The sequence below is a fragment of the Triticum dicoccoides genome, chromosome 2B (assembly GCF_002162155.2).
Source record: "Triticum dicoccoides isolate Atlit2015 ecotype Zavitan chromosome 2B, WEW_v2.0, whole genome shotgun sequence".
Lineage (NCBI taxonomy): Eukaryota > Viridiplantae > Streptophyta > Magnoliopsida > Poales > Poaceae > Triticum > Triticum dicoccoides.
In genome coordinates, this window is record NC_041383.1 from 573,636,290 (window position 1) to 573,645,952 (window position 9,663).

The following is a 9,663-nucleotide window of genomic DNA, read 5'->3' on the forward strand; positions in this document are numbered from 1 at the left end:
TGTCGGCCTCAGGGAAGAGAGAAACACCCTGCAAGGTAGTTAGGAGCCCATCCCAACTGACTCGCTCATGGGTGTGAAGTGACCTTTTGAAAATATGGCTGGGGGGTTGGATCTTAGCGCATCGGCCACCAAAATGTCGACGTTAGTGGCAAGTTGATAGATGCCAAAGTGGCTACGCCAAAGAGGTTCCGACCCAGGCCAATGGTCGAGCCAGAACCTCGTGGAGTTCCCGTTCTTAACACAGAACATGGCCCCTAACGTGAAGGCAGGCTTAACAACCTGAATTCCGTTCCAGAAAGGCGATCCCTTCGCCTTTGAGGTAAGGAAATTCCCATCGGGGAAATATTTGGCGCGATGGATATCGGCCCAAAGCCCTTGATCGTTCTGGGAAAGTTTCCAGATCCACTTGACGAGGAGCGCTACATTCCGTCGTCGGTTCTAGATCCGCCGGATTATCGTCTGACGCTTCGGTCTGTCAAGGCCGTGGGCGGCGGCAAGTTTGAGTTTGAGTTTCATCAGGTAACATGCTTCTCATGTTTTATCTTTTTTCTGTTCCCGATCTTCTTCCCCGACAATACAACAACGAAGCAGTGATTCGGTACCCTGCTATGCAAGGGGTGTGTCCCTGACCATAGTATGTTCAACGATCTTACGTTCTCACCCGTTGGGTGGGTGACTCATGTGGCTATATTTTTTTGCATGAAAACTTTCGACCTATTCATCATATATCATGGCAGTATAAGGAACACTAGAAATAACAGAAATTACATCCAGGTCCGTAAACCACTTAGCGACGACTACAAGCACTGGAGCGAGCCGAAGGTGCGCCCCATCATCGTCCCTCCCTCACTGGAGCCAGGCATAAAGTAGACAATCGGAAAGTCATTGTGCTAAGGCCCCACAGGGCCAGCGCAACAAAATAGCAACCACCGTCGATGAAGAGAAGCACAAATCGGAATGATCCTACATATAGACACACGAACAAAGATTGGATCCATGGAGATCCATCGAATACCAATAACGACCGGATCCCATGAGATTCGTCGGAGACACAACTCCACATGTCCTCTGGTGACGCTAGATACATCACTGACACGGGGCCTAAGCGAGGAGGAGCCCCGCCATGCCTTCCTGGCTAAGACACAAGCCCTAACAGATATCAAAGACACGCCTAAAAACGGAACAACAACCTTTCATCGGCACGGGCTGGGGTCCATCGTGCCTCCATAGCCATAAGACCACCAGATAAGAGGCGGGCCGGCCGCGGCGCCAACGGGAGGTCAAAAAACGCTAATTTCCCATTGACTCGCTGCAAGCTGTTCAAAACCTATAAGGTTAGTGTAACTTATGCAGGTTTGGTCTTCCGCAGCTTTTTCACTAGAGCCTTAAAAAAAGAGAAAGTGTAAAAGACAAAGCGGGAGATAGCTTATGCAGGTTTGATATAACTATTACTTGTATCCGAGAATATATTTTTTGTCTGTTATTCAGTTGCTTAGATCGGATATAATTTATTCATTTTAATAATTAAAAGTAGGAACGTTCTAAAAAATGAAATGAAATACGGGAGCGATTCTTTCAGCTAAAAAACAAGAGAGCTCGTGATACGTGTGGGCTTTTGTCGAAACTCAACCAGAATGCCGTATATTTCATCGATAGTGAAACCGATAAAGAGTACCTAACATACACTTCCTCCGTTCCTAAATATAAGTCTTTTTAAAGATTTCAGTGCAAACTATATACGGATGTATATAGATGTATTTTAGAGTGTAGATTCACTCATTTTACTTCGTATGTATAATGATGGCAGGACGGTAAATCCGTGAGGTCAAAGAGATGATTATCATAATTTTACATGTTTTTTGATTTTTTAATATGAATCCATACATGTATATGAAGGATTAGCAAAATAGCTATGGGGTCAGCTGACCCCGCAGCTATAACGTGGAATCTCTATTCCTAATAGAGCAGTTGGTGAATAGTCTGCGTGGTTTATTTTCGCTGATTTTTTTTCATCATCCTCTCACCTCCGTTTTATTTTCGTCATCCTCCCACCTCCGTTTTATTTTCGTCATCCTCCCACCTCCCTTAACTCGCATCCCTCCTGCGAAAAAACCGGTGGCAAAAAACCCACTCCTATCGATCCCCTAGAGACACAGCGCTCCTCTCGCGAACAAGGCCCCGATCCGCTCTTCCTCCTCTCCCGAGGATACGCAGCCGCCGCCGCCGATCTGCCGATCCGGGCATCACAGCCGCCGCCGATCTGCCTATCCGGGCAGACGCGGCCTTCACGGATCACGAGAACGCCGGCGCCGCCGGCTCCTCGGATGCGTCGCCCGTCACCACCACGATGGCACCTCGCTGATGCCGCTCGGCATGGATTGCCGCCCTGAAGGGGGGCAGGGGGCCGGCCACCGCGGGCCCCCAAACTCTAGGGGCCACATCCCAGGTATGCTCCATGTACGCATGAGGCCCGAGGCATGCTGCTACGATGTGTGAGCAGAGGAGTAACTCCTATTTTTTTCCATCCGAGATCGTGGTCCTTCCCTCCCTACGATGCAAGTCACGCCCTACGCGGCGGCCGCCAGGAAACAAATGCGCGAGGCCGCAAGCGGATCCAGCGGGTTGCGACATTCAGACGGCCTACCGGGAACATGATGGTTGGCTTGTTGCTTCTGATCTGATTGCTCCAGGACTCCTTTTGTTTTTCTGCCACAAAGCTCCTTCCACCTATGATATGTGTATCAAGCAGTCGATCACAACAGTTCACCAATCAGCCCTATTTGCTTCACCGGCCGGATCTCCTAGGTATACTATTAATCACTAATTCACTAACCATTGTCACTACATGTATGTTGGCAATTAGATTATTTTAGCTCAACAGATTTTGTAATTGTTGTGTTTTAGCACTGCCTGATATTATATCATCTGGAAAGTATCGATTTGGTAATGAGCAAGAAAAAGGAAAACAGGCTTATGGATGAATTAATATAATTACAGAGAGGAACTATGGATAAATTTTATCAAGAGTAATAGGGGCACTTCGACGAGTTGGCAGTAATTCCCGTGGACGAACCAACTACTGATGTTAAGAATCAAGTAAGTGTTTATGATTCTATTTGTTATTTGAATCAACATTAAGAAGTTTTGTAGAAATTATTTTAGTGCATTGAATATTACGTCATAAATTGATGTGTATTATAATACTACATACATACATTTTTTGATCGGTTACTACATACATACATATACCGGGTGGGAGGTCACTTGGCAATCTCAACCTTTGATATTGATATATGCAAACATATATATGAGGGGCGATGAGGGGCCCCATATTAGTTTTCGCGCCGGGCCCCCGAAATCTCAGGACCGGCCCTGCAGGGCGGCCAGACCAGGTGGCAAATGTGGTGCATGAGTCAACCTCACAACGTACTATGGTGTCTAGGATGGGCGTGGTGTAACATGACGCTTTCTAGAAGCATGTTATCGAACATCTCCACAGAATCCCGAGCTTGCCTAATTCCCAAAGCATGTTATCATAAGGATGATTACGGAGGACAACTCTCTGAATTCCCAAAGCACTAATCTTGTCCTAATTGCTCATATATTGAATCACTTTTCGCTGCAAATATGTTTTCTATGCGTTCCTTCTTACAACCAGGACATTTACTTCCCAAAGAGTTGGTCAACTAAAAAGGACAAGGTGCTTGAGACTGCTTTTATCTGCTCTGAAGTTTCCCCTTAAACACAACTTTTCAGGTCTGTTATTCTTGGTCATATATTTTGGAGTTTTTGCAACTCAGTGTGAAAGAGTTGGGTAACCAACTCAAAATGCGGTGGATAGAACTCAAAATGAGGTGGACAGTGATCAATGTGCAGTCCATTGAGTATTAGTTTCATGAGCACTTCATATTGTTAATTGTGCTTCTGTCTATTAATCAAGAGTGTATTACTAAAACTATAGATTGATTGTCGTTGATGCGCCTATTGTACTGTAATTATTTAGTTCCTTCACTTCTAAGATGATCTCAGGTTTAGTAGTGATATAAAAAAGCTATACATTTCTATGTTTTTCCTCTGCTATTGTGTTATTTCATCATTTTCTGTTCCTTACGGTCTGCCACTCTTTGACTCCCTTTTTGTGCTCAAATATTTTTCAATGTTCCTTGCAGGATCCATATGAGCTTGGTTACGCACTAAATTATTCTGGAGGATCTCAGGTAATCGTTGCAGTTGAAGATTACGCCCCTGGTCATGATTCTCATTTTCAAACTTGCCATTCATCATAGGTGATTTCCCTTGCCCCTTCATCAGTTAATTCCTTTTGCTTGGCGGACTGATTCACAACTTAAGTGGATCCCTGAGGAATTCTACAATGGGTGTTTTTCTTATGTATGTAGGTTTTGGATGGAGTGTATTCATGCATTATATTGGAGCAGGGACCTGCCGAGGAGGGGGATACCATGGGGAGGCGAACCTGGTAAAGTAGGGGTGGAAAGTAGACTATAGTTATGTTATCCGTGGCAAGGACTTGGTGGATTGTTTACCATTTAGTTGTGTTCAACACTGAAAAATGGTAATATCATTTTTTTGTCCTTTGCAAATTAAATTATTAATCCATAACATTATTTTTATATATGGGCTTCTATTAGCGCAACTGGATTGATGCAGCGGAGAATTACCTTCAAAATGATTAAACGAATGCGAAGATTGGCCTTCTTGAATTTTGACCACGTCTAATAACACTTCTGAATTATGTCTAATCTCCATGTAGTTTGGTCCGGTTATTTCATCAACTAGCCCACTACTATGTGCTGGAAGTTATATTGTTACTTAATACAGGCTACACATTCTAAACATCTTTTTGACTGTGTTGTCAGATTGATTTATCCAATGGAACCTCACATTAATAATAAATTCCTTACAATAACAATGTGCTTTATTTGAAAATGGTTGAATATAATTACCAAAGTTTGATGGACGTTCATATGGAGAGCGCAAATGCAAATGTTCATATTGTATTGACGATGCTCCCTTTTGAAATTAACATGCTTTGTCAATTTATTTTCGACATGATGTATTATCTTATTACTTTTTAGCCTATAGGTTTTATATGAGTGAAAATTAAATATGACAGTTCTCAGTCTGGTCTTGCCAACCCCTCCATGTCAACCAGGTATGCAATGCATTATATAAGATTATTTTTGTTGTTTTTCCTTCTTGTTAGTATTTTTAATTATGGTTATTACTCTTTGGAATAATCAACAGTTTAATCTCTACTATTAAAGGGGAGTAAGCAGGTCGTTTTTTCGGGGAGGGTGAGGCACAACCTTGTGAAGGAGTGGAGAAGACAGTGTGCTCTGGTCCTCCTCCAAGCCCGCCAGCGACTTATCATTTGTTGCTCTTCCCTTACAAGGTACGACACTCTTCTTCCCTTCCTGTCTGATGCATCTAATTCCCCATCACTTTTTTTGTCACAGCATGGTCAGAAGTTGAAATTCCTTTGGGCATAGTATCCCAGGACCATGAGGAAGAAGATATAGTCTCAACAAAAATGACATTAGCCCATTAGAGAAACAGGTGCTGATTGTTTAGCAGATATGTTGGTGTGTCAAGTGTTGAGGAGCAGAGTTTACCCGTTCCACAACTTCAAGCTTGATGGGGGCATCAACAACGGTGCCTTCACCCTTGCTTGTGCCTGTGCCCATATGGCCATCTTTGATATGTGGTATTTAGTTACATGACAGAGTTCTTTGTAAGTGATAAGATGATTTGGAACTCGGTCACTTGATACATGTTTGATTGATGGGGAAAGTATCAGGTGCTCCCAAGCCTGGTGAACTTCGTATTAGTGACCTTTCAGATATTTAGCATTCTGAAAGTTAGGTCCACCCGAACTGGATATGCATACTATTCTTGAGGTCGCTCGTGTGGGCTCCTGGTCTGCAATTTACTGATTTGAGTATACGTTGCGTCTTGATGTGTTGCAGATCCTTGAGGTCAGGTGTGATAACTAGCGACACGTGGTGGAGCTTCTGCGGTAGGGCATCGCCGACGGCAACATCACCTGCATCAAACTCTCCCTGGTCGCCTTCGAGAGTGTGTGCACCCGACCTACAAGCTTGTTATGATGCCCTTTGAATTTCCGAGCAAGTTGCAACCTTTCCAGATTTATCAACACTGGTCACATTAGTAGTCAATATGGTTCAGATGCATAATAGTACGTACTTCGTTTCCTTTTCGTTGCATACATGGCATCTTGTGAGGAAGTGTTCCTTATATTATGTAACTAGGGATAAATATGACGAAGCCAACAGTAAAGGAGCTCATGTAAAAAAACTGAAGTTTAAAGGAAATTGTTATAATATATATATCAATTCCGACATTGGCATCTAAAGGATGGGTCAAGGAATATTTGTCCCTGATGAGTGATGGGTTTCCCTGTTTGGCTCCCTTTTCTGTGAGTTGACTCTACAGATCTAGGATCTTCTCTGAAACCGTAAATTGGCAGTTGTAGCAAAAGTATATATATAGTTGCTAGACCTTCTCATTACACTCTTTCACTTTTTTGGCCTAATACTATCCTGTATGGACCTAATAACAGAAGACATGAGAAATGCTTTTGTAACATAATGATTGTTTCGTTAGCTGCTCTGTTTATTTAGTGTTGTTGATCCAAAAACTTGAAAGTGTACAAATGTTCATGCATGGGACTAAAGAACCAACCATTTTTCGATTTGGTGACGCTTTATTCGGATTTCTTGTGCATCAGATTGGAATGTTACCACAAACCTGTTTTTTATCTCATTTCATGGGTGTTAATGCTAAGGCCTTTTTTATGTCCCCTCTACTGTTTTCCGTTACATGTGATGGTCGAAATTGGACCGGAGAGGTTCTGAACTCTTTGGCCTATGATATGTAAGTAGCAACCAGTCATGCACATTCTGATTGATGCTTAAATTTGTGAACCTCTCCTAGCATTTGCAGGGCCATACTACTGGTATAACCCATGGTAAGATTGACATCAGATTGCTCAACTTCCTGACACATGAATAGTTGTCAAATGGTAATACTTGAATTTATCCTTGCATCTTTAATAAATCGACCACTGAATCCACTAAATCCATTCATTAGTTCAAATACTTTGTTGTTTATAAATTTTCAGTGAAATTTCTTATATGCTCGATCGCCTGATTTTATGTACTTTTTCCCAATAATAGGAAACAATCTTTTTATAGCTTATTATAATCGTTGGGAGTATCTGCTCCTGTGTATGTACTCCAGTTATCTTGTAGAGTTGGGATGTTATGCTGCGTATGTCTTTTGCTGTAGTAGTTCCTAATGGTAAACTGTATGGTTCTAAGTGGCAAATTTCATGTGTAACAGTTTGCCACACAATTGTGTAATGCATTGAAATTTCTGGTTGTAGCATTTTGGAAAATTAGTTTTAAGGAACAAAATCCTCCATGTTTTTCTTTAATTAATGGATAATAATAATGGAAATTCTTCCTAAGACGACCGGTCATATTTGATAGATAGCACCTGCATAAAAAGGCGTCCATGTGTTATCTAGATAGCACTTGCATACCGGATCCGATCCCGGGCTACACCCCTGCCAAGCAGATTGAACTATCTCCTGGAACCCTTGCATCCTTACGACCTTACCCAATGATTCTCGAACCGGAAAGCGTGGGAGTGTATAAATGATACATCACAATTTAGCAGCAATGGGCAATGATCTGACATCTCTAATGGAAGGGCTTGCAGCAAGCAGTTTGGCATCATGCACTCCCACTCATCATTGATCAGCACACGGTCAAGTTTCACAACAGTTGCATTTATCTGCTCATTGCACCATGTGTAGCGCCGCCCGTGTAGATACAGATGAGTTAGTATACGTCGTTGACTTACATTTTTTTATCTAAATACATGGCAAGTAAAGAAGAATTCTAATTTTCTACACATGAAATTTGACCTGCATTATGTTTATATTTACAACAAGTAAAATTTTATTAAAGCCCGTGGCAACGCACGGGAATTCTACTAGTATCTAGAAAGAGTTAGAGTACATGGAGTCGTCCTTTCTTCCAGCAGGTCCATTTATTCAGTTTTGTAGATTTATTAGTTCTGGTTTGCTAGATGTAAAATAGTTATCTCACATCTAACTTTCTAACCACACGATTTAGACATCAAGTTTCATATTTTCTGGTTTTTTGTCATTTGCCGCTGCTTTTGTACGCGTTGCTCACGCCAGGGTTCCCGTGCCGTTTAGGCTGTTGTTTCTCTTTTTCACGACCCTCATGCGTCGCCTTGGCATGGGATGCCACCAGAAGCTATTTTCTTATTTTGTTTCTTTTTTCCTTTTTCTTATTTCATTTCTTTTGTTTCAAATTCAAAAACTTTTTAAATTCATAATTTTTTATTTTTTATCTCTTTTCTATTTTTAATTTTTAATTTTTTAAAATTCATGATTTTTTGCATCGCTGTTAGTTGACTGTCCACGACCAAACAGAGGCTATCTTTTTTCTTATACCAGTTGCAAGTCAACTCTAAACTTGCAACTGGGGTCCGACATCCTTTTGTCTCACTTACAGTCCTACTCTTGACTTGCAACTGGGCCTCGACACCTTTTTGTCTCGGTTGCAAGTCCACGCTTGACTTGCAATTGGAGCCCGAACATTTTTTGTCCCAGTTGTAAGTCCACCCTCGACTTGCAACTGGGGCCAAATTGTTTTTGTCCCAGTTGCAAGTTCACTCTCGAGTCGTATCTAGAGCCGGATCTTTTTTAGTCTCAATTGCAAGTCCACCCCGACTCACAACTGGGGCCCGACTATTTTTGTCCCAGTTGTAAATCCACTATCAACTCACAACTTGGGCCCGACCTTTTTTTTCCAGTTTATAGTTGAACCTCTACTCACAACTGGGGTGAACCTTTTATGTCCTAGTTGGAAGTCTATCATCTAGTCGCAACTGGGCCCAACCTTTTTTGTCCGAATTGCAAGTCCACCCTTGACTCGCAACTGGGGTCGGATCTTTTTCTTTTCCTCAGTTGCAAGTCCACCCTGGACTCGCAATTGGGGACCTATACTTTTTTTCCTAGTTGCAAGTCCATCTTGGACTCGTAACTCGGGCGTGACCCATTTTGTCCGAGTTGCAAGTCCACCTTCAGCTCGCAACTGGGCCCCAACCTTTTTTCCCAGTTGCAAGTCTAACCTTGACTCGCAAGTGGAACCTAACCTTTTCTGTATCAATTGCAATCCCACCCTCGATTGACGACTAGCGCCCGACCTTCTTTTTGTCCCAGTTGCGAGTCCATCCTCAATTTGCAACTGGGGCCCGGCCTTCCTTTTGACCTAGTTGCAAGTCCATTTTCAATTCGCAACTTGGGCCCAACCTTTTTTGTCCCAATTGCAAGTCCACCCTAGGCTCACAACTATGGTACGGCCTTTTTTGTCCCGGTTGCAATCCCACCCTCGACTTGCAACTACAACCCGACCCGTTTTTTGTCGTAGTTGCAAGTCTATTCTCAACTCACAACCAAGGCCCGACCTTTTTTTTGTCCCAATTGCAAGTCCATCCTCAACTCGTAAGGGGCCGACCTTTTTTCCCCAAGTTGTAACTTTACCCCCGACATGCATTTTGGGGCGTGGGGGGTGGGGGGAGGTG

The 9,663-nt window shown here is 42.7% G+C and overlaps 1 long non-coding RNA gene across 8 annotated transcripts; it reads left to right on the top strand.

The window, feature by feature from the left end:
* Positions 1 to 2,110: 2,110 nt before the first annotated feature.
* LOC119364950 lies at positions 2,111 to 6,390 on the top strand. 8 transcript variants are annotated; one of them, XR_005175244.1, is made up of 8 exons: positions 2,111 to 2,446; positions 2,531 to 2,805; positions 2,998 to 3,096; positions 3,659 to 4,286; positions 4,398 to 4,573; positions 5,104 to 5,173; positions 5,286 to 5,413; positions 5,988 to 6,390. It is a non-coding gene; the product is annotated as an uncharacterized LOC119364950 (long non-coding RNA). The 8 variants fall into 8 exon arrangements; XR_005175242.1 differs by having other exon boundaries at positions 4,398 to 5,173; positions 5,266 to 5,413; XR_005175239.1 differs by having other exon boundaries at positions 4,398 to 5,173.
* The last annotated feature ends 3,273 nt before the right edge of the window (positions 6,391 to 9,663 follow it).